The sequence below is a fragment of the Schistocerca nitens genome, chromosome 4 (genome assembly GCF_023898315.1).
Source record: "Schistocerca nitens isolate TAMUIC-IGC-003100 chromosome 4, iqSchNite1.1, whole genome shotgun sequence".
Lineage (NCBI taxonomy): Eukaryota > Metazoa > Arthropoda > Insecta > Orthoptera > Acrididae > Schistocerca > Schistocerca nitens.
This window is the reverse complement of record NC_064617.1, coordinates 642,219,549-642,243,784: the sequence shown is the minus strand read 5'-3', so window position 1 is coordinate 642,243,784 and position 24,236 is coordinate 642,219,549. Positions and strand designations below refer to the sequence as shown.

The following is a 24,236-nucleotide window of genomic DNA, read 5'->3' as shown; positions in this document are numbered from 1 at the left end:
TTTACCGGATTCCTGATATTCACGGTACACTAGTGAAATGATCGTACTGGAATATCCCCACTTCATCGCTACCTCGCAGATGCTGTATCCTATCGCTCGTGCGCCGACTGTAACACCATGTTAATACTCACTTAAAGCTTGATATGCCCGCATCTCGTGGTCGTGCGGTAGCGTTCTCGCTTCCCACGCGCGGGTTCCCGGGTTCGATTCCCGGCGGGGTCAGGGATTTTCTCTGCCTCGTGATGGCTGGGTGTTGTGTGATGTCCTTAGGTTAGTTAGGCTTAAGTAGTTCTAAGTTCTAGGGGACTGATGACTATAGCTGTTAAGTCCCATAGTGCTCAGAGCCAAAGATTGATAAACTGCCATTGTATCAGCAGTAGCCGATCTAACAACTGCACCAGAGACTTCTTGTCTTATATAGGCGTTGCCAATCGCAGAGCAGTATTCTGCCTGTTTATATATCTCTGCATTTGAATACGCATGCTTATACCAGTTTCTTTGGCGCTTCAGTGTAAAACCAGCTAGGTCATTACTGATGACACAACCAGCCCTATTCGTAAGCCGTTAGTAGTAAAACTTATCTTTGGCAGGCGGCAGTCAATGCGTTCCTGTCATATGAGCGCGTATCAATGTCTACGCTTACTTTCTTATACTTTCTGTTATGGCAGATACTGTGGAGCACCCGGCGCTTTAGCCACCGCTGTGGCCTTGGACTATTTCCTCGACTTGATAACCACAGACAGCTGCACAGACAATTACACATGTCATGATAGTCAACACCTAAAATATAACGTTTACGGTACGAGAAAATAGCACATATAATCGATATAAAAACCAAAAATTTCCACCGACAACGGGAAGACAGACCTGGAAATTAACAGCTAGAAACAACTCATAAACATTTGTTTACAATCCAGATATCTGGATTACACGAATAACAGAGGGAAAGTGTTCAAGTGTTATAATCAGATCGTCTTAGAATACTATCGATACAGGTCCAACTTACACCGTTCATCGTACGCCTACAGCTAAATGGAAGGCGGTGGAGCATACGAGTAATAGAATAATATTTATTACTCACAGTGGTTATTGATATAGATAATAATAACCAGTTGAATAGGTAAAACAGTAGCGTACATCGCTACAGGGCCAAACCTTACTTTATATATAAACGTAACTTTATATATATAAAAAAATGAGTATAGAACGTACGAGCCATCTCACGTGAATGTCAATAACTAATCGTACTTTTTTATCTTCTTTAGGTACAACACATTTACGAAGACAACGATGTTGAACAATTACAATTTTCTATATGGGTAATAGTTAGTCAAAGGCTCAGATGCGTCCTCTGGTAAAACAACGTGTGTGTGTGTGTGTGTGTGTGTGTGTGTGTGTGTCTGCGTGTAATAGAGTAACGTCGATGAATGCTCGGCTCATACAGTATACCAGTGTGTATAATAACGTATTTTTTATTATTTAAATTAGGCAAACTCTTTGATTACAGCTGCGAATCGTCAGAAAACATACATTTTCGACGTTTTCTGTTATTGCAGACATTTTTAATTTATTGACTCGTATCAGCCGAGGTTGGATGTAAAGAGAGGAAGCATTCACGATGTAATATATGCCGCAGATAAGGCGAATTCTGTTGGATTTGCAAGCAGTTGTCTGTGGTTATCAGGTCGAGGAAATAGTCCAAGGCCACAGTGGTGGCAAAAGTGCCGGACGCTCCACATTATCTGCCACAACAGAAAGTATAAGAAAGCGAGCGTAGACAGTGACACGTGCTAATATGACAGAAACGAATAGACTGCCGCCAGCCAGAGATAAGTTTTACTACTAACGGCTGACGAATATGGTTGGTTGTGTCGTCAGCAATGACCTAGCCACCTGTCGTTATCACAGCTGGTTTAGAAACAATGTAACTATTTTTTCCCCTTACGACTGACAGATGTTTTCACCGAAGACCAGACCGAAGAAAGTCTTCTGTCAATAGTTTTTTGTACATCGCGTTTGTTGTTTCTACCGATGGAAGAGATGAAATAGAAAACTAGACACTACACCTATTGAACAACACGTTTATTTTTCAGACCGTACCAATGATGCTTACGCATTTGACAACATGTTGAATCAAGTATCAAGAGGCTACAGTGACTTTTCACGAAATCAGTGCAGTAATTCAGTCAAGTCCACCACTGACCTTTATTTCTACATTAAATCTGGATACGATTTTTAAAATATCCTGTAACGAGAAGTTTTCAGAAACACACAGATACTCGTGTTCGGAGTCCCCTTTTACAGTAGTCCGTAAACAGACTCCCGATATCCAAAATAAAGTCAAAATAAAGATCCAAACTGAAAACTAATCTCTAGAAAGCACTTTAACGTGACAAACTGTAGTATACTATAGACTGAAACTACAAGTTGTATTTATTTTTTAAATATTTACTAAACGAACAACATTTGTAAATGTTTGTGAATGCCAATAAGGGAAATTAAAATCGTGTTTAGAGAATGTATTTGTGCTCTCCTACGAAAATAAAGATCTGTAATAAGGAAGCATTAAGAAACTTTAAATGCAAAATTATAAAAAAAAAACATGTACATATCCTTTGGTAAATAGCGCGATCGTTGTCTGAGCTCCTTACAGTAATCTCAAGGTCAAACAGCTAAAGTAACTCAACAAGAGGTTGTATTCCACAGGAAGCAATGGGCGAATGTTGTGGATAAAATATCGCCCTGTAATCTTGCCAAAGACTACATACTGAGCCAGTGTTTCACGTAATTCGCTGTGAATCTACTTGGTTAAATCGACTGTAGAGCCATCACTCTACTGTCAGAGGAAATCTGTTGATCTGTGCGCCTTCTGGCGTAATTGGAAAGCTCCTGCTAGATACTATAATTTCTGGGACAGCACTACATCAACAGATCTACTTCAGCGTGAAACCAGTTAACCTTCCAACTTATGCTGAACCGGGTCCTTTCGTTAGTATGGGATAAAACAAAGAGCGTATCTATAACGGGCTGATCGAATCGAATATACACGACGCTGCGAAAAGTCTGTTGATAAATTGTTATGCCTGGGTATGTCATACAAAAACAAGGAGTTTGTCATGTAAACATATATCCGAAAACTCTTCATTTTGTGGAATAATCATTTATAAGTGTCAGCCTACAGAAAGTGTTTGCAATATTTATTATCATCTCACATAAATCCTTTCAGAATAATCAAATTGTCCTCCCCTTGCTTACACATGCGCTACATTCTTCGTAGCACAGACCGTGCCACTGTGAACAATGTCAAATGCTTTCACAGACTTCCATAACAAATTGGCGGAATATTTCTCAGTCTTTTAAGGTAATATCCGTAAACTAATTGATTTAGGCGGCCTCAGAGATAGAAACCCAATGAACAGACATCGGACGAACCTGTTCAAATGGCTCTGAGCACTATGGGACTTAACTTCTGAGTCCGCAGCTCGTGGTCGTGCGGTAGCGTTCTCGCTTCCCGCGCCCGGGTTCCCGGGTTAGATTCCCGGCGGGGTCAGGGATTTTCTCTGCCTCGTGGTGACTGGGTGTTGTGTGATGTCCTTAGGTTAGTTAGGATTAAGTAGTTCTAAGTTCTAGGGGACAGATGACCATAGATGTTAAGTCCCATAGTGCTCAGAGCCACTTAACTTCTGAGGTCATCAGTCCCCTAGAACTTAGAACTACTTAAACCTAACTAACCTAAGGACAACACACACATCCATGCCCCAGGCAGGATTCGAACCTGCGACCGTAGCGGTCGCGCGGTTCCAGACTGTAGCGCCTAGAACCGCTCGGCCACCCCGGCCGGCGAACCTGTTCGTCTCTATTTTTCATGGTAGGTACTGGCCAGAGCATTCTGAAAAGTCAGAATATTTTCCTTATTGATAGGCCTAAACTCCGTAGAAGGCCTGGAAGAGTATTCTTAATGACGCCCCTGTTGACGTTAATCATAAGGGTTTTGAGATTCACGAGTGTAACATTATGAGAGCGACCAGAAACGAATGTATTCATTTGGCAAATGTAAACATATCTCCATCTCATCGTGTCGCCATGTACAATACTGTGATTTCATCAGCTACCCGACATATATCGATTACGTCACATAAATTGTTGTAATTTTCTTTCAATAATAACACGGAAATTTTACTTGCATGTGTTTAACTGCCATATTTTCCTTGCTATTATGTGAGAAGTCGTTCCTAAAGTATTCGAAGTATTTTTGATACACTCTGTAGCGGGGCGAAATGAGAAAAGATGGAAGAGAGATGAAATAAACGACTGCCACCGGCATATATCCAGAACGATTAGTTGAACAGATCTGCGTCCGGGTAGTAGGCCTTCCACGTAGTATCAAATTAGTCCTCCGCAATACGGTACTGTGTTATTACGGCCAGGTACAACAGCACGCACGTGAGGACACTGGTCATTAGCGTGTGCCGCTCGTGCTTCTCTGTCACAGGCAGTCGAGGAACAAATTGACTGCCACCGACTGCGCAGTGAGAGATCTGTACTTTACTACGGACTCGCCAAGCCCAAAACAGTTTCACTGTTCCTTAAACAGACATTGGAAGCACCTGCTGATTGTCCTCTAACACAGTCGTATTAAATTGTGCAGGGAGTGGAAACTGACCCTTAACATAGACAAATGTAATGTATTGCGAATACATAGAAAGAAGGATCCTCTATTGTATGATTATATGATAGCGGAACAAACACTGGTAGCAGTTACTTCTGTAAAATATCTGGGAGTATGCGTGCGGAACGATTTGAAGTGGAATGATCATATAAAATTAATTGTTGATAAGGCGGGTACCAGGTTGAGATTCATTGGGAGGGTTCTTAGAAAATGTAGTCCATCAACAAAGGAGGTGGCTTACAAAACACTCGTTCGACCTATACTTGAGTATTGCTCAGCAGTGTGGGATCCGTACCAGATCGGGTTGACGGAGGAGATAGAGAAGATCCAAAGAAGAGCGGCGCGTTTCGTCACAGGGTTATTTGGTAACCGTGATAGCGTTACGGAGATGTTTAGCAAACTCTGCAAGAGAGGCGCTCTGCATCGCGGTGTAGCTTGCTCGCCAGGTTTCGAGAGGGTGCGTTTCTGGATGAGGTATCGAATATATTGCTTCCCCCTACTTATACCTCCCGAGGAGATCACGAATGTAAAATTAGAGAGATTCGAGCGCGCACGGAGGCTTTCAGACAGTCGTTCTTCCCGCGAACCATACGCGACTGGAACAGAAAAGGAAGGTAATGACAGTGGCACGTAAAGTACCCTCCGCCATACACCGTTGGGTGGCTTGCGGAGTATAAATGTAGATGTAGATATAGATGTAAATTACAAGTCGGGCACCACATCACAATATGCTGAGACATAGTAAGTGTAAGGCAAAACAGAAAGCTACAGGTACTCTGAACAGAATAAGAGGCACTTGATTTTCATAATAAGTCTAAAATTGCCGTTTAGTAACAAATATTTTATTCACCATATGCAACAGAAACAGTATCTCTATTGCCTTTATGCGTCACACAGATGGAGCTGTTTGACAGACTTGTTTTTGGTGTGCTTTCATACGAACGTTGACGTTGGCAGCCCTGGACTTCAGTGTGACGTGCCCATGGCACCAATCAATGCAATTGGACAGGACGCCGGAAATAAATGGTGCGAACACGGTCCGCAGACGGCGGCCAGACACAATTGATATCGGTGACGCGACCTCCGAACACAAACGGTATTACGTCAGCATGGTGATAACAGGTGAACACGGGAGTCGGAGCCAATTGGTAAATCTATCACATCGTTATACTGACGACAAGTCCAGGACCTCTAACTTGGATTCTGTTAATCCTGTTGATTCAACCGAGTATAAAACCGAATAAAACCACTTGTCACTGGCTTTTCTCTACTTCGTCTGCATTCGACAAGCTCTTAAACGACGCTGTGAGAATAAAACCTACACGAGAATGGATACAACACACAGCTTCAGTTTCGCTACTAAATTAATGGAAGACTCAACCCAAAAATTTAACTTTTCTCCTACTTTGCCGATTTTAACGGAATTTTAAAATCGTATCAGTCACGTCAAGATGTAGTGATACCCAAGGTTTGAATTCCAAAACTTCGTTGATTTTTGAATTTTGAATTTTTAGCACGATTTTAATGATCTTTTTGAAACCCAACTGTTAGTATTTGTAATACCCCCTCCTTCTTTTCCAGTTATTGTGCTGTCCAAGTAATTAATAAGCAAAGTCTTTATGGAGATTTTGAGAGGAGCTAATATTACAATAAACTTTTAATATATCGAGATGGCTCCAGTTCTTCTTGTTTAGGGGTATGATTGTTGAATCTGAAAAATCTCACAACAGGTCCTCACGGTTGGTTTGTACTAAATAAATTTGAAGGTTGTTGCTGCAGATTTTTTTTTACGTAAATATATTTTCTCACATTTTAGTATATCATACAGTCTTTTGATTTTTCACATTAACAAAGCAGAAATTACATTGTTCGCACCTATTATACAAAAATACGCACGATCACATCAGAGGAAAGCTTACGACTCTCTCACTCAGCGGAAAGTACAATATTCCAGAGGGTTTGCAATTTTTCTTAACAAATGAATTCCTACTAGCTTTCGTATCATTATTAATTTCGATTATTATTTCACAAACGAATCCAGAAATACACATAGTAAACAGTACAGTATTGTGTAATTAATAATAGAAACTTTAACTGTGTATATATTTCGTAATTTCATGTTTTTTAAAAAATAATTTTAACTGTACATTATGAACTAGTACTTAACGATTATAATATCCAAACTAAAATATTTTAAAAAGTAATTTCTGTTCATAAATTTTAGCTTGAAATATAACATACTGTGTATAAAATTATATGAAAGTTTTCAGAAAAGCAAGTGAGATCATATTGAGCTGTCCAAAATTCGAAAAATAATACGGACAACTACTGTTGAGGAAAAGTAATGCCAGAGGACCTCAATTTTCACATTCCAGATTTTTTAGATACATTCGCAAGACACTGTTCAAGAGTTCTTTGTGTACATTTTATGAGAAAATTTATTACTTACTTTCCACAATTTTTCAAGTTTCAAACTTAAATTTCCTTTAATTATCGGTTATAAATATGATGCAAAGAAGTACGCAAATACCTCAAAACTACTTCCTGCAAAAATTTCGTTGAGACTGATTAACTTTTAGAATAAAAAAAGTTGGCATTAAACTTAGAAAATCAAATTGTACCAATAAATGAATGGTAGCACTAAACACATACCCATTAAAATTCGCAAGCACCATACGTTTTCCCTCCCTGCTCCTGTAAGGCTTCTTGTTGTTGTAATTTTAAGACCAGTGTTGCTTTTATCTTCAATTTTTTCTTCTTCATGGAGCATCTTGTGCGCTGCCTTATCCGTCGTTTATCTCCTGGGGGGGGGGGGGGGGTTAAAAAGGAGTGCTGTCACTCCAGCTTTGTTCAGTAGTCAAATATCCCATATTCGGCTGATTGCAGCTTCCGTACGACCCAAAAGTATCTTTTTCATCGAGGGGGGGGGGGGGTTCACTTGGACTAAATACTCCGCCTTCAGGCCACAAGTGGCGCATCGGTACCATCCGACCGCCGTGTCATCCTCAGGTGAGGATGCGGATAGGAGGGGCGTGTGGTCAGCACACCGCTCTCCCGGTCGTTATGGTGGTTTTCTTTGACCGGAGCCGCTACTATTCGGTCGAGTAGCTCCTCAATTGGCATCACGAGGCTGAGTGCACCCCGAAAAATGGCAACACCGCATGGCGGCCTGGATGGTCACCCATCCAAGTGCTGGCCATGCCCGACAGTGATTAACTTCGGTGATCTGACGGGAACCGGTGTATCCACTGCGGCAAGGATGTTGCCACTTGGACTAAATGACACTGTGCAAACTTCCATTTGCAGCATGTACTGTGGCAGCTGTTGGTATTCTACGGCCCTCACACTGTCCATAATTCATATATTTCAGAGACGTAATTGTAATTCGAATACATTCAAATCATTTTGGGATCTAAAAGTAAACACTCCAAATATGTGAAAGAGTTATTATAACTTTTTTGAAAAAAATGACGTTCTAGATTGGTGTCTCCTCTTAGGGCTTATTACACATTACGGTCTTACAATTTTTTTTATTCCCTACTCCTGAAGGTGGAGAGGTCTGTTCGAGTAGTGACCCACTGTAGAGGCAGGGACATTCTGCCAACCAACAGTCAAGCTCGAAGAGGAGCACAGGGAGTCCCAATTGTGCTTATTTGTGAGCTGATTTCCAGATCCAGCATTTGCCTTACAACCAAGTAAACCTTCCGAAAATCTTGGTCAGGCCTGGAAGATGAGGGCTATTTTTAATTTAATTTGGGACAATATTCCCAGAAAAAACCAAAATGAAAGCCTAGTATATGTGAATGGGTATTTGTTTTTGTGAACACAATGTAAAGTCGATGACGTGCTCGCCAAGTGCACTGTACATTCACATTTCAGCTTTACATATTGTAAATGCCCAACTCTGCATGAGAGGGCGATTAACAGATACATACGACATATGATCCGCCATGCACTATACAATGGCTTCCGAAATACACTCCTGGAAATTGAAATAAGAACACCGTGAATTCATTGTCCCAGGAAGGGGAAACTTTATTGACACATTCCTGGGGTCAGATACATCACATGATCACACCGACAGAACCACAGGCACATAGACACAGGCAACAGAGCATGCACAATGTCGGCACTAGTACAGTGTATATCCACCTTTCGCAGCAATGCAGGCTGCTATTCTCCCATGGAGACGATCGTAGAGATGCTGGATGTAGTCCTGTGGAACGGCTTGCCATGCCATTTCCACCTGGCGCCTCAGTTGGACCAGCGTTCGTGCTGGACGTGCAGACCGCGTGAGACGACGTTTCATCCAGTCCCAAACATGCTCAATGGGGGACAGATCCGGAGATCTTGCTGGCCAGGGTAGTTGACTTACACCTTCTAGAGCACGTTGGGTGGCACGGGATACATGCGGACGTGCATTGTCCTGTTGGAACAGCAAGTTCCCTTGCCGGTCTAGGAATGGTAGAACGATGGGTTCGATGACGGTTTGGATGTACCGTGCACTATTCAGTGTCCCCTCGACGATCACCAGTGGTGTACGGCCAGTGTAGGAGATCGCTCCCCACACCATGATGCCGGGTGTTGGCCCTGTGTGCCTCGGTCGTATGCAGTCCTGATTGTGGCGCTCACCTGCACGGCGCCAAACACGCATACGACCATCATTGGCACCAAGGCTGAAGCGACTCTCATCGCTGAAGACGACACGTCTCCATTCGTCCCTCCATTCACGCCTGTCGCGACACCACTGGAGGCGGGCTGCACGATGTTGGGGCGTGAGCGGAAGACGGCCTAACGGTGTGCGGGACCGTAGCCCAGCTTCATGGAGACGGTTGCGAATGGTCCTCGCCGATACCCCAGGAGCAACAGTGTCCCTAATTTGCTGGGAAGTGGCGGTGCGGTCCCCTACGGCACTGCGTAGGATCCTACGGTCTTGGCGTGCATCCGTGCGTCGCTGCGGTCCGGTCCCAGGTCGACGGGCACGTGCACCTTCCGCCGACCACTGGCGACAACATCGATGTACTGTGGAGACCTCACGCCCCACGTGTTGAGCAATTCGGCGGTACGTCCACCCGGCCTCCCGCATGCCCACTATACGCCCTCGCTCAAAGTCCGTCAACTGCACATACGGTTCACGTCCACGCTGTCGCGGCATGCTACCAGTGTTAAAGACTGCGATGGAGCTCCGTATGCCACGGCAAACTGGCTGACACTGACGGCGGCGGTGCACAAATGCTGCGCAGCTAGCGCCATTCGACGGCCAACACCGCGGTTCCTGGTGTGTCCGCTGTGCCGTGCGTGTGATCATTGCTTGTACAGCCCTCTCGCAGTGTCCGGAGCAAGTATGGTGGGTCTGACACACCGGTGTCAATGTGTTCTTTTTTCCATTTCCAGGAGTGTATGTATGTAAATCTAGAGCAGTGATTCCCAACCTGGTGGAATTACCCCCTGAGGGGTAAAATGTAATTTTATAAGGAGTAAAAACGAAAAGTTCAATAGCTTTTTTATCATGGAACTAAATTATTTAAAAAAATTAATAGCGTTGTCACTATTCCGTAAGACGATGACGCTTATTACATAAATTACCAACAACTAAATTTCTTCGAATACCATCATTAATGTGTGACATAGTGTGGTGGTTACGGCTTGTGAAATGAAAATATGGTCAACGTCTTCTTCGGATAGTCCACCCGTTACATACATACTTTGTACCACGCTTCTACGACAGTAAAACTGAAAAACACACATCACGTATGCTTAAATATTCATGAAAACAACGCCTTCTCCGTGTTGTGCGTAGTTCCCGCTATAGAACAGAAATTGTTTTTTTGTTCAGTTTGTAACAATAAACGAACTGCCTGGCAGCAGAATACAACATTAACTATGTGATTACTACACAGCTCGAGGGTCCACACTGTATTATTATTATTAGTAGTAGTATTAGTGTCAGTGGTCAGACACAACGCATTGGCAGCCTGAAGTCTTCCAATTGCCGCCAGTACAGAAGTAAGGAGTCTACAGTCAAGTGATTTACAAACAATAGGTCTAACAAGGGAACCTCCCCATCGCACCCCCCTCAGATTTAGTTATAAGTTGGCACAGGGATAGCCCATGAAAAACTGAACACACATCAATCGAGAAAACAGGAAGAAGTTGTATGGAACTATGAAAAAAATAAGCAAAATATACAAACTGAGCAGTCCGTGTGCATGATAAGCCACATCAAGGTACGTGTACACCGACGAGCACCGTGGTCCCGTGGTTACCGTAAGCAGCTACGGAACTGAAGGTCCCTGGTTCAATCCTCCTTCGAGCGAGAGGTTTTAATTTTTTATTTTCAGACAATTATCAAAGTTCATGCACCCAGACATTATCAACTTCGCTCTCCAAAATTCCAGGACATGTTCAGATTTGCTTGGACACATGCAGGATTTGACGGTCTACACACGGAAAAACTTGAAAACGTTAAAAACGTATGTTTTGACAGAGCACAGGGAAAACTGTGCGACTGTGAAACTGTTGCATTCATTTGTTGCCGTTTATGTGACGAACTCTTATGTTTTCATCACTTTTTTGGGAGTGATTACCACATCCACAAGAAAACCTAAATCGGGCGAGGTAGAAGAATCTTTTTACCCATTCGCCAAGTGCGCAAGTTAGGTGGGTCGACAACATATTCCTGTAATGTGACGCACATGCCGTCACCAGTGTCGTATAGAATATTTCAGACGTGTTTGCCTGTGGAGGAATAGGTTGACCTATGAATTTGCGATCAAATGTTTTCGGTTCCTATTGGAGAGGCACGTCATTTCGTCTACTAATCGCACGGTTTTGCGGTGCGGTCGCAAAATACAGACACTAAACTTTTACAGTGAACAGAGACGTCAATGAATGATCGGCCAGATCGTAACTTTGCGAAAATTTAAAGTAAGTAAAATTTTTACTCGAGGGAGGACTCGAAGCAAAGACCTCTCGTTCCGCAGTTACTCACTCTAGCCACATGACCACGGCGCTCCTCAGCTTATATATATCTTGATGTTGCATATCTTGCACTTGGACTACTCAGTTTGTATATTTTGCTTATTTTTTCATAGTTCCACACAACTTCTTCCTGTTTTCTCGTTTGATCTGTGTTCAGTTTTTCAAGGCCTATCCACTGTGTCAATTTATAACTAAATCTGAGGGGGGTGCGATGGGGAGGTTCCCTTGTAAGCATAGTGCAGACAGTTTAACTTGGCTGATTTTAAATTAATGGTGTGGGTGAAGCAAGTGTCGCTAAGGAGAGAAGGGGTACTGAGGAAGTTGGTGTTGTAACAACTGTCCCCTCTCAATGTTGATAGTGAGCTTCCTTTTCAGAAATAAGAAATATTAGTAATAAGCATTCCAAACGGCTTTCTTGACGCATTGCTTCGTGGTTTAATAAAACACTTATAACAACTAAACATCATTTACCTTTTCTCATCTTAAAAACGTTCAAAGTAAATTCTATTCCATTCTAAAGTTCGTTTGGCGTTAATGTTGATGGTGGGGGAATACACGGGGAGCGGAGGCGGTACTAGCTAACATGTAATTATACTCAGTTTTAACGAGTTAAGAACCACTGATCTAGAGCTTTACACTCTGCAGAGGATACACTGTATTGACATTGACTTGTTTACTAATGGTCTACAGAGAGCGAGGACTGCATTCTTCATCTGTCCCTTTCGCTCCTCTTGACATGTCTACAGATCTCAAGCAATTTTCATCGCACATCTAATCTCGCGATGAGTTCCACTGCGTAATTGCTGTGAAGGCTTTTCCCTATTCTTAACGAAGGATTGTATGCGGCACTACTGTAAACGAAGTAGTCTTCGCCACAGATTTCCATTAATTGTGATAGTTTACTTAAACTACGATGTCATCTCATTAGGTTCTAACCCAGCAATAAGAGTATTTTGGTATCGTACGGCATGGGCACCTATCATCATAGACTGCGATTACGACCTAACTCAGTTAACCAATATCCCCCGTGAAGACTTCACCAAATTTTCCGATAAGTTACGTTATCAACGAGCAAAAACGCTTTGCCTTCTTGTATTAATATCAATAACGACGATTCTAAGATGGAAATTATGCACTAAGTCTCTTACAACATCTCTGAGACGTCTTGTCACGGTTCGCGCGGCTCCCCCTGTTGGAGGTTCGAGTCCTCCCTCGGGCATGGGTGTGTGTGTGTTGTCATTAGCGTTAATTAGTTTAAGCGGTGTGTAAGCTTAGGGACCGATGACCTCATCAGTTTGGTCCCATAAGAGCTTACCACAAATATCCAAAAATTTCTCTTACAGCATCTCACGCTGTAGAAATTTCTTCCAAACCGATGTGACTGAACTGTCGCAAAATGGTCAAGTAAAAATACTGTAAAACTTGTCATTAAAGCTCGCTGCGAACGAACAGCGAAATCCCATACATGACGGAACACACTGCCCGGAGTAGCTACCCCTTTATTTCTAGGGGTCCTCACATGGTTCTCATTTGATCATTATACTATGCTTGCGATAAAAGCTAAGACTCGAAATTACGTCAGCTGAATACTGACTTTCCACCAAATGAAATGTCACGTCTGAGGCAAGTCAACGGTCACGCAGTCTTGTAGTGGCCATAAAAAGCGATGACCAGCCGAGGGCGAGCTGTGTCGCTTGTTCTTTCAATCAGTGTCATATCATTAGAACACAATCGGCGGCGACAGTACGCCATTATATGTAGTCAAAATCAGTGGTGATGCTGACGACTCAAGCAAATTTTGCCAAATTTCTGTTAGGCCTTCATTCCTCTGTTGGTCAGTGCTTCATATATAAAGCTTTAGTTCCAATGAACCCCACTGTCTAATAGAATTGCTGCCTAATATCAGCTGCAGACGAGCCCTATATGATATAGGCAACACTTATTTACAGGTGGAAGTAAATTCTGTTCCAAATTCTAATAGGTGTCAGGTTGTGCCTAATATTTAGTCCAAATTTCAACGTTTCTATCCATTATCAGAGGTAGTAACACTTTCCTTTCCACAGTGTTGTGTGTCAATCGAATAACTGGGTTATGTGCATGGCTGTTGAGTGCACGCAAGGAAAGGTGACGTGTATGTGTGATCATTTGATCAGACATGATAAAACCGAAACGGTGTAGCGTTGTTCTTGGGAGGCAAAAAGAAAAAGAATTATTATTTTATATTTTTTGAAAAATGTCGAAAAAGTGAATATTTTGGTGGGCCACTTGGCAACCACTTGGCAACAGAATCAGGGATTGATTACACTATTATTATAACATACGTTGAGCATTAAATACCTGGTCGGATTGTTTTGAACAAGAGCAGCAGATTCTAACATTCTGCGTGGTGTCTGATTGTTCTAAGTCCCTACCACTTTCGCGCAACGACGCTCTGAGCGTGTTTTTTAGGGAATTGACTAGTTTGAACCTGGGACCTGTTGCTGGTAAGGAGACGCCAGACCACACATGACATGTAGAGTTCAGAAGAGTTCAGTGAGACTAGCGATGATATAATCAAATACTTAATGATTTCAGCGTCAGCTCCACTGCACTCCCTGTAAAAGAATCTTAATACTAACTAAATTTAGTGGAAGCGGTTCAAGGCTTTCCTATTTTTAGTTAGCTGGTAAAATAACGTCGAAAAAGCAGTTAAGTTTACCACTGGAAATTTTATTCTACTCACAAAACATTGTTTATAAATTGCACTATTGATAAAAGGAAATATTTTAATACAGGATGATAAAAACCAACTGCGTTCAACAAAAATGTGAACGAATATTCCCTGAGTGGGTTTCCAAGTTCTACAATTGATCGAAGGATGACCTATGCCATATCATATCTATAATCTAGGTTTAAATTAAGTTTCACAAAAGAGAAAACTATCAAAATGGTCTACAGTGACCCTCAATTATCTTTAATTACTTATCTAACTTGTCGTAAATGTCGCTGATGTGGCTTCTCAATAATTATATAACAGAAAAATCATCGCGTTTCAGATTTTAACTTACGTAGCAAATGTGAATACCATGAGCTTTAATTGACGATCGACACTAGTATTACGCAAAAAGGGGGTGTAACAGATGAGACTTCTGCAGTTCTGAGTGAAGCTTCATGCGCTGTTATGCGGCATCGTGTGCGTTCATTATCTTGTCGTTGGTTAGGCAGTGTCAGGGGGCGGCAGGCGGCGCAGCTCCATACAGCTCGCCGTCTCGGAAGCAACTCTTTCCTAACTTCTCCTTACTACAATTTACCGAAGTTGGTTTAAAAAAACATATCTGGCTGTGTTTTCGTCTGACCAATCAGGGTCTCAATGTTAACCTTAAGCTCCGCCTACAAAAATTCTGTCTATCCAATGAGAAACGTTATACTTTTCGTTGTGGGGCAATGTTTTTAACGTTTGCAAAGTAACAGAGACGCGAAAAAGTCTCACGCTAAAACTTGCAGCTGGTGTGGCCCTTTTAGTGTTATCACAAGATCTATACTGTTCTTCTGGAGGGCTCTATTTTTAACAAGGGCTGGGGGTTGCTCCTGGCGGTTACTTTTCATGGTGGGGCAATGTTTTTAACGTTTGCAACGTAACAGAGACGCGAAAAAGTCTCACGCTAAAACTTGCAGCTGGTGTTGCCCTTTTAGTGTTATCGTAAGATCTATACTGTTCTTCTGGAGGGCTCTATCTTTTAACATGGTCTGGGGGGTGTTCCTGGCGGTTAGCTTGCGACGTGGGTGTCCGTCCCTTATCGTAGGGCCTTCTAGCTTAACACGGTTCTGCTCTCGGCTTCTGTTCTCGTTTCTCCCCTCGGAACTGCGTCTGTCTCACGGTGGGAAGGTATGACATGCATTTAGCCATTCTTGTGTTAGTCTGTGGTATTCCATTTGCTCACTCATTACTCGTATTACTTTGGTTAATTTAATGTCACGATTTATTCGGAGCTATGTGACATACTGCTGGATTTGCTTATCATGTCAGGGTTTCCATGTAAGGTGTTGGATTTTTTTTTTAAAAAAAGAAAAAATCTTTATTGACAACATCTAAAATATTTATACAAAAGGAACCCACCACCTTAATGATTAGTGGGTCGTAATAATACTACAGCAGCTATTTTTATTGTTATTACAATGGTACTATGTTAGTTATTGTGAGCTACAGACAGGATTCAATACAGGGTAATAGGCAGACTACAGCAATTAATCTATACTACTTGCTAATTGCTAGTTTTCTTACCTACTTGTTAATTCCTAACTGCTTGCAGCGTTACAGGAGTGTCAGCGTAGATATAAACCTACTACTTTAGGCCCTGCTCATCGAGCTAACCCCGATGAGCGTGCCCCTGACACTGGGCAGGCCAAGATTATTTGTCGCTGCAGGCTCCTAACTTAATATCTATATCTAAAGCTACAACTACTGTACTATCCTACGTCAATTCTGGTGCTATTTGGTCTATATTAGAGTAACCCGGTCCCCCTAGTCCTGCACGTGGCGGATTGCAACTGAAAAGTCGACCTGTCCACGAACAGGCGGTATAGGATCAGGGTAATTGGACACGTTCAGTATTTATCTTTGGTCGTGAAAGTCCCTCAAGTATGCTGTCAGTACTTTCCGTGATACCTCGTTTGTCAGACTATTGAATGTTTCAAAGGTCTCTTCATGTCTTAATAAGTCGTATGTATTGTTACGTGGAAGCTGTTATCTTAGTGTCACTGCTACATCATCGAAAAGGGGGCACTCGTAAACCATATGGTTGGGAGTGCCCTCCGAAGCGCCACAGTCACACTCGGGTGTAGCCTTTTTCCCAAACCGACACAAGTATGTCGGGTAGGGCCCATGACCAGTGAGAAAGTGTACTAGACCCCGCGTTGGCTCGAAGTACTTCATCCCTAACCTTTCTTTTACATTTGGCAGGAACCCAAAGGTTCTTCTGCCAGTTTCATCCGTTTCCCAAGACTGCTGCCATAAGTCCTCACCCCTTCTGCGTATTTCTCCCTTGTCCCTCACCAGTGCTCCCAGGATATTCTCAATTTTCCTGTTGTTCCCCTTCTTAACCCAATACCATGCTGCTTGCTCCCGTATTTTGATATCTAAAGGACAGAGCCCCATTATTATTAATAGTGCACTTCCTGGGGATGTTCTGTACGCCCCTATAGATCTTAACAGCATGTTTCTCTGTACTCTTCTCACTGCCATGGCAGGCACCACCCTCGTGAGCCCATGTGCCCAGACTCCCGATCCGTAACCAATTTGCTTGACACCTTACAAAGAGCAGCAGATTGATTTATTTGAGATCGTTCGGAAGAAACATTATCATTTCTGTGCATTTTTATAGTCGCGATGTAGTCATACCCGGAGCAACACTAAGGGACCAGAAGATTTATAGACTTCAAAAGGAAATGCAACACTACACAATTAAAAAAAGAGCTGATTCAGAAATAATAGCAAAACGATAATGTTCCTTCTGCTTCATGCTGCGTTCGGCCCATCAGCGTGATCGTAATTTCTGGTGATGAACTAACACAAAAAAATTGACATTCAAGTAAATGAGGAGATGGAAATCATCAAGGTTAATTTTCTAAAATACGTTTTTTAATGCTACGTACCTTTTCACATTAAATTACAATAGATGACCATTGTGGTTAAATACTTTATAAATAATAATCAAAATGTCCTCTTGATGCTGTCTGTTCGTAATCAATTACAAGAAACTACATGTTTCCTGATTGGAAAAATAACAATTAGCATATTTAATGAATATTTTCACATAAAATATAAAATACCGATGCGAACCGCAGCAAGTCCGCGTCCGCCTTTCATGGAATACAAACAGTAAAAGGTAAGGCGCCCAAAGCCTCATTTGTCTTGAAACAGCAGAATTCTTTTTATATCTTTAATCGATACATGTACATAGAGATTTACGGGCACCGCGCAAGAACGGCAAAGATAAAGAATAATAGATTCTGTCGCTGCTATGCGATGGTTCATTTCTTTTACTTTACAATTTTTCCATAACTTTAGGCCATCAGGCGCTCACTATTGAGCGTATATTAATGTTTGTGAGGTGAAAATTACTGATATTACAACGGTGAAACCTTGGTTCCGGTGTACAGATTATTACTTCAAAATACCACCAAGGAGGATGCCCATATTAAGGTATTCATACGACATTCAGCATATTTCATTGGTAGAATACTAGGAAAAAGTAGTCTACAAAGGACCTTTCTTAAAAACAGTCGTACAACCTGCTCTGATGAGTGCGACACATATTACGTAGTACTAATAGAGGTACCGAACGTATACAAAGAATGGCTACAAGAATGGTCAAAGGTTTGTTCGCCTTAGTGAGGATCAGCATGGAAATCCAGAAAACCCTGAGTGGGCGGTCACTTGAAGATAGACGTCAACTATATTGCAAAATCCAACTTACAAAGTTTCAAGAAACAGTAGTAATTGAGGAAGTTAGGCATATGCTACAGACCCCGCCGTATCGCCCTCGTAGGGGTTACGAAATATAGGGCTCAAAGAAACATGTAAGTAGCCAATTTTCCCGTGTTCTGTATTTGACTGGAATGGGAAGAAACCTAATATGAGGTACAATGGAAAGTACCCCCTGTTATGCACTTCATTGGTAGATGCTCTCACTCCACGAGACACTGGAGTGGCTGCAGGTTTAGCCCAGCTCATTGGAGCATGATGTGTTTACATGTAAATGGACACTAACAGCTCCCCTCATATTCTCCTCGAAATGCTGACAGTTAAAGTTTCTTCCATGAGCATTCTAAATGTCTACGTCCAGTTCGACAGCGCCTACCCGATATTGCTACTTCTGCGACGGAAGTGGGTCACGGTTCAGAGGAAAGTTTCTGTACCTGCAGACGAAATACTAAACCTCACTTGCAACACAGAAGGTCGAGGGAAGCATATAGAGACAAGGAAGAGACGTTTACACGTTGAAATACTGCTTTCGAATCTACAGGCTTCCGTCATTAGATACACAGAAAATGGATAACAATAAGGAATAAAGAGAGAAAGCCGGCCGCAGTGGCCGTGCGGTTCTAGGCGCTACAGTCTGGAGCCGAGCGACCGCTACGGTCGCAGGTTCGAATCCTGCCTCGGGCATGGATGTGTGTGATGTCCTTAGGTTAGTTAGGTTTAATTAGTTCTAAGTTCTAGCCGACTGATGACCTCAGAAGTTAAGTCGCATAGTGCTCAGAGCCATTTGAACCATTTTTTTGAAAGAGAGAAAACAATAAGCAAGTACCTTTGGAAAGCAGACCCAACGCAGTTGGCATACAATATTCACCTCATTACTTTTCAGCCATGCGCTTTGATGGGTTATTTAGCACGACTTTCTTTGTTATTCTATTGTAGTTTCTTCCCTACTCCCTTCTCTTAATGGACTGACAAGCGCGGGCCGGAGTGGCGATGCGGTTCTAGGGCCATGCGGTTCTAGGCGCTACAGTCTGGAGCCGAGCGACCGCTACGGTCGCAGGTTCGAATCCTGCCTCGGGTATGGATGTGTGTGATGTCCTTAGGTTAGTTAGGTTTAAGTAGTTCTAAGTTCTAGGCGACTGATGACCTCAGTAGTTAAGTCGCATAGTGCTCAGAGCCATTTGACTGACAAGCATTCCAAAATAAACACTCGTTTCTAACGTATTTTATGCACATTTCCTATCTCTTTCTTTGTTTTCCTGTATTTCACAAGGACTTAACGCTGCGTCTGTAATAGTGACTGCTCTGTGGATGACGCGCGGGGGGGGGGGGGGGGGAAATGGAGCGGGGTGCACTCAGCCCTTGTTACGCCAGTTGAGGGGCTACTTGACCGAGGAGTAGCGGTCGTTCCAGGTCACAAAAACACAACGGCCGGGAAATCGGCGGCTCGCCCCACGCCCCTCCATACCGCATTCAGTGATGCCATTGTCGGATGATGACATGGCGGTCGGTCGGTGCCGATGAACTCGCCAGAGCCTTTGGTCGGTGTTCTATCATAGTTGGCAAGACAGTAGAGAAGAATTTTGGTTATAAACCGGATCTCCTGTGATGTGATTGTGACCCACACTATCCCACTAAAACTGAGCGAAGACCGACGTAGTGCCAGACGTGTTCTGCCGCGATTTATGTGCCTGGACAGAGAAGTTTCGGTTATTGCGGCTAGGGCCAGGCTGTGCACGGAAGAAAGCCGCTCGGCTCTGCACAAGTGGCGAGTGCCAAGCGGTTTATCGCGCGCACTTTTCAGAAGCTGGCTGATTAGCCGAGGAGTCATGCGAACGACGCACAGATTGAGGCGCGGGCAGCGGGCAGCGGGCACGTGCTTGGCAGCCGCGGTGGCCACGTACCGCACTCTGGCACGCCGCTCTCCCAGACGCTTTTGGTCAAACACGGGGACATGTCCTCAAATATAAATGTGCCGCACGCCTGCGGCGTGACCGCGGCGAAGCGTCCGGCGCTGCTGTGACATGCAGAACCCGACCGCGCGTTGCGTGGGGCCCTCAAAGCATTCTTACCGCTGAGTGAACTGGATCAGCTTCTGAAATGCACCGACGAAAAAAAATATCCCAGTACCAAAAAATAATTAATGTAGAGTATATGAATTTCGGGAATACATTTGCCAAGGCAACATACACTTCTGGCCATTAAAATTGCTACACCAAGAAGAAATGCAGATGATACACGGGTATTCATTGGACAAATATATTATACTAGAACTGACATGTGATTACATTTTCACGCAATTTTGATGCATAGACCCTGAAAAATCAGAACCCAGAACAACCAGCTCTGGCCGTAATAACGGCCTTGATATGCCTGGGCGTTGAGTCAAACAGAGCTTGGATGGCGCGTACATGTACAGCTGCCCATGCAGCTTCAACACGATACCACAGTTCATCAAGAGTAGTGACTGGCGTATTGTGACGAGCCAGTTGCTCGGCCACCATTGACCAGATGTTTTCAATTGGTGAGAGATCTGGAGAATGTGTTGGCCAGGGCAGCAGTCGAACATTTTCTGTATCCAGAAAGGCCCGTACAGGACCTGCAACATGCGGTCGTGCATTATCCTGCTGAAATGTAGCGTTTCGCAGGGATCGCATGAAGGGTAGAAAAAATGGTTCAAATGGCTCTGAGCACTATGCGACTTAACTGCTGAGGTCATCAGTCGCCTAGAACTTAGAACTAATTAAACGTAACTAACCTAAGGACATCACACACATCCATGCTCGAGGCAGGATTCGAACCTGCGACCGTAGCGGTCACGCGGTTCCAAACTGAAGCGCCTAGAACCGCACGGCCACACCGGCCGGCATGAAGGGTAGAGCCACGGGTCGTAACACATCTGAAATGTAACGTCCACTGTTCAAAGGGCCGTCAATGCGAACAAGAGGTGACCGAGACGTGAAAACAATGGCACCCCATACCATCATGACGGGTGATAAGCCAGTATGGCGATGACGAATACACGCTTCCAATGTGCGTTCACTGCGATGTCACCAAACACGGGTGTGACCATCATGATGCTCTAAACAGAACCTGGATTCATCCGTAAAAATGACGTTTTGCCATTCGTGCACCCAGGTTCGTCGTTGAGTACACCATCGCAGGCGCTCCTGTCTGTGATGCAGCGTCAAGGGTAACCGCAGCCATGGTCTCCAAACTGATAGTCCATGCTGCTGCAAACGTCGTCGAACTGTTCGTGCAGATGGTTGTTGTCTTGCAAACGTCCCCATCTGTTGACTCAGGGATCGAGACGTGTTTGCACGATCCGTTACTGCCATGAAGATAAGATGCCTGTCATCTCGACTGCTAGTGATACGAGGCCGTTGGGATCCAGCACGACGTTCCGTATTACCCTCCTGAACCCACCGATTCCATATTCTGCTAACAGTCGTTGGATATCGACCAACGCGAGCAGCAATGTCGCGATACGATAAACCGCAATCGCGATAGGCTACAATCCGACCTTTATCAAAGTCGGAAACGTGATGGTATGCATTTCTTCTCCTTACACGAGGCATCACAACAACGTTTCACCTGGCAACGCCGGTCAACTGCTGTTTGTGTATGAGAAATCTGTTGGAAACTTTCCTCATGTCAGCACATTGTAGGTGTCACCACCGGCGCCAAACTTGAGTGAATTGTCTGGAAAGCTAATCATTTGCATATCAGAGTATCTTCATCCTGTCGGTTAAATTTCGCGTCTGTAGCACGTCATCTTCGTGGTGTAGCAGTTTTAATGGCCAGTAGTGTATTTAAATGATTAACATTGCAAGTTCACAGGGTAATGTAAGTGCAAGATAAGCCGTTGCAAATGTGAAATGATGGTACGTCAATAACCGGTGTAACCGTCAGAATGTTGAATGAAAGCGTGCAAACGTGCATGTATTGTGTTGTACAGGTGCCGGATGTCAGTTTGTGATATGGAGTTCCATGCATGTTGCTCTCTGGATGGTCAGTACAGGGACGGTTAACGCTGTTTGTGGACGACGCTGGAGTTGTCATCCGATGATGTCCCATATGTGTTCCACTGGAGACAGATCTGGTGAACGATAAGGGCAACGCAACAAGTCGATACTTTGTACAGCATGTTGGGTCACAACAGCACTGCGTGGGCGAGTGTTATCTTGTTGGAAAACATCCCATGGAGATACTGTCAGAAGTAAAGCTGTGAGACCGGGCGTGAGTCGTGCTTCGGTAGCTCAGTTGGTAGAGCACTTGCCCGCGAAAGTCAAAGGTCCCGAGTTCGAGTCTCGGTCGGGCACACAGTTTTAATCTGCCAGGAAGTTTCACCCCATGGAATGTTGTTCATGACGTACAGATTTGCGGGCAGGGTGCATAGGATAACCACGAGAGTGTCCCTGCTGTCATACGAAACGCACCACAGACCATAAATTGAGGCGTAGGTCCAGTAGGTCTAGCACGAAGACAGGTTGGTTGCCGGCCTTCAGCCGGCCTCCTCCTAACCAACACACGGCCATCACTGGCACCGAAGCAGAACCAGCTTTCATCAGAAAACACAACAGACTTACACCCTGCCCTCCAACGAGCTCCCCTTTGACACCACTGAAGTAGCAAATGGCGGTGGTTTATGTCAGTGAAATGAGCACTACTTGGCATCTGACTCGGAGCTGTCCTTGAAGTAACCATTTTGTAACAGTTAGTTGTGTCACTGCGGTGCCAACTGGTGCTCCAATTGCTGTTGCAGATCCAGTGTAATGTGTCAGAGCCACTCGCCGAACATGATGGTCTTCCCTCTCGGTAGAGCCACATGACCATTCTCAGCCCGGTATTCGTGCTGCCGTACATTCTCCTGACCACCGCTGGCAGCAATCGTCTTTCTGCAGTACCGGAGAAGGAACATCCAGCTTCTAGTCGCCCTATTACACGACATCGTTCAAATACAGTGAGGTACTTATAATGACGTCTTCGTCGCCTTAGAGGTTTTCTTCAGTTAAATCAACTCAAGACGTCAAATCTCACAAATAACTAACTCTCACGACCTTTACAGCGTAGGGGAAAGGGACTGAAGCAATGAGGGCGGCTCGCGAACCCTTACATGAGGCAAGGAGTTCGAATCCTGGTCTGTCACACAATTTAACTGGTCTGATTGTCGTTTATGAAATTTATTGAACAAATAGCTAGCTAGCCACTTTCCGTTGTATCACAGAGTTATCTTCGGTGTGCCAAAAGGAATACCAAGAGGCCACATTGCTATAATAATGACTGCTAGATCCAATATGTGGAAATACGTCAGCACATAGTTCACAGAATGATGTTTTCATCTTTTTTTTCCTGCGTCACCCGTCTTCCGACTGGTTTGATGCTGTCATGCGCACATGCTACATTTTTCGCTGTAGCGTCTCGTAGTTGTATAACTGGAAACTGTCTGTGTAAAAGAACAATCAAGGAAAATTACACTCTAGGTCATCTGTTCGCTAAGCATTTTCTGTGGCACCTGAACGGTGTAAGTTAAATTCGGATATCATTTTCCAGTTATGACAGACATAAACAAAGGGTTATGACAGACATAAACAATGGGTTCTGATGTAACTTATGTAAAAAAAAGTGGAAAAAGAAGAGGAGCACGCATTACAATTCCTTGTCGGATTACGTAATCAACGCGAAGAAAGATTAGACAACAGCGTTCATCGCAGCACAGTCTACGGACTTTAGCAAACCCATTACTACTCTCCAAAGCAAGGTTTCAGTCCGTATGTTCTGCCATTGTCGTCTTCCGATCTCGAGACGGCGTATCTCCTGTGTAAGTATAATCTGTAGATAACGGCACTATGTGATTCTGAACTTACGTAATAACTTTCTTGCTATCAGTTAAGTACTGAATGAAAGGACAGATGTGACATCTGATGTCAGTACAATCATCACATAAGTAATACTTTTCGTTCCTTAAAGTGTGTATACATTTTTCTGGCGGACTCTATAGTTACAATATGAAATTACGAAGAGATGCGAAACTTTCTTTAACAGAGGTGACAAATGTTACAAAACAGATTGCAAAAACGTAACACTACGTTATTTAAAAAACTTAGTCGACTGAAACCAGCAACA

The 24,236-nt window shown here is 43.6% G+C and overlaps 1 pseudogene; it reads right to left on the bottom strand.

Moving 5' to 3' along the window:
* Positions 1-7,818: 7,818 nt before the first annotated feature.
* On the bottom strand, positions 7,819-7,936 carry LOC126253971 (5S ribosomal RNA; annotated as a pseudogene).
* Positions 7,937-24,236: the final 16,300 nt, after the last annotated feature.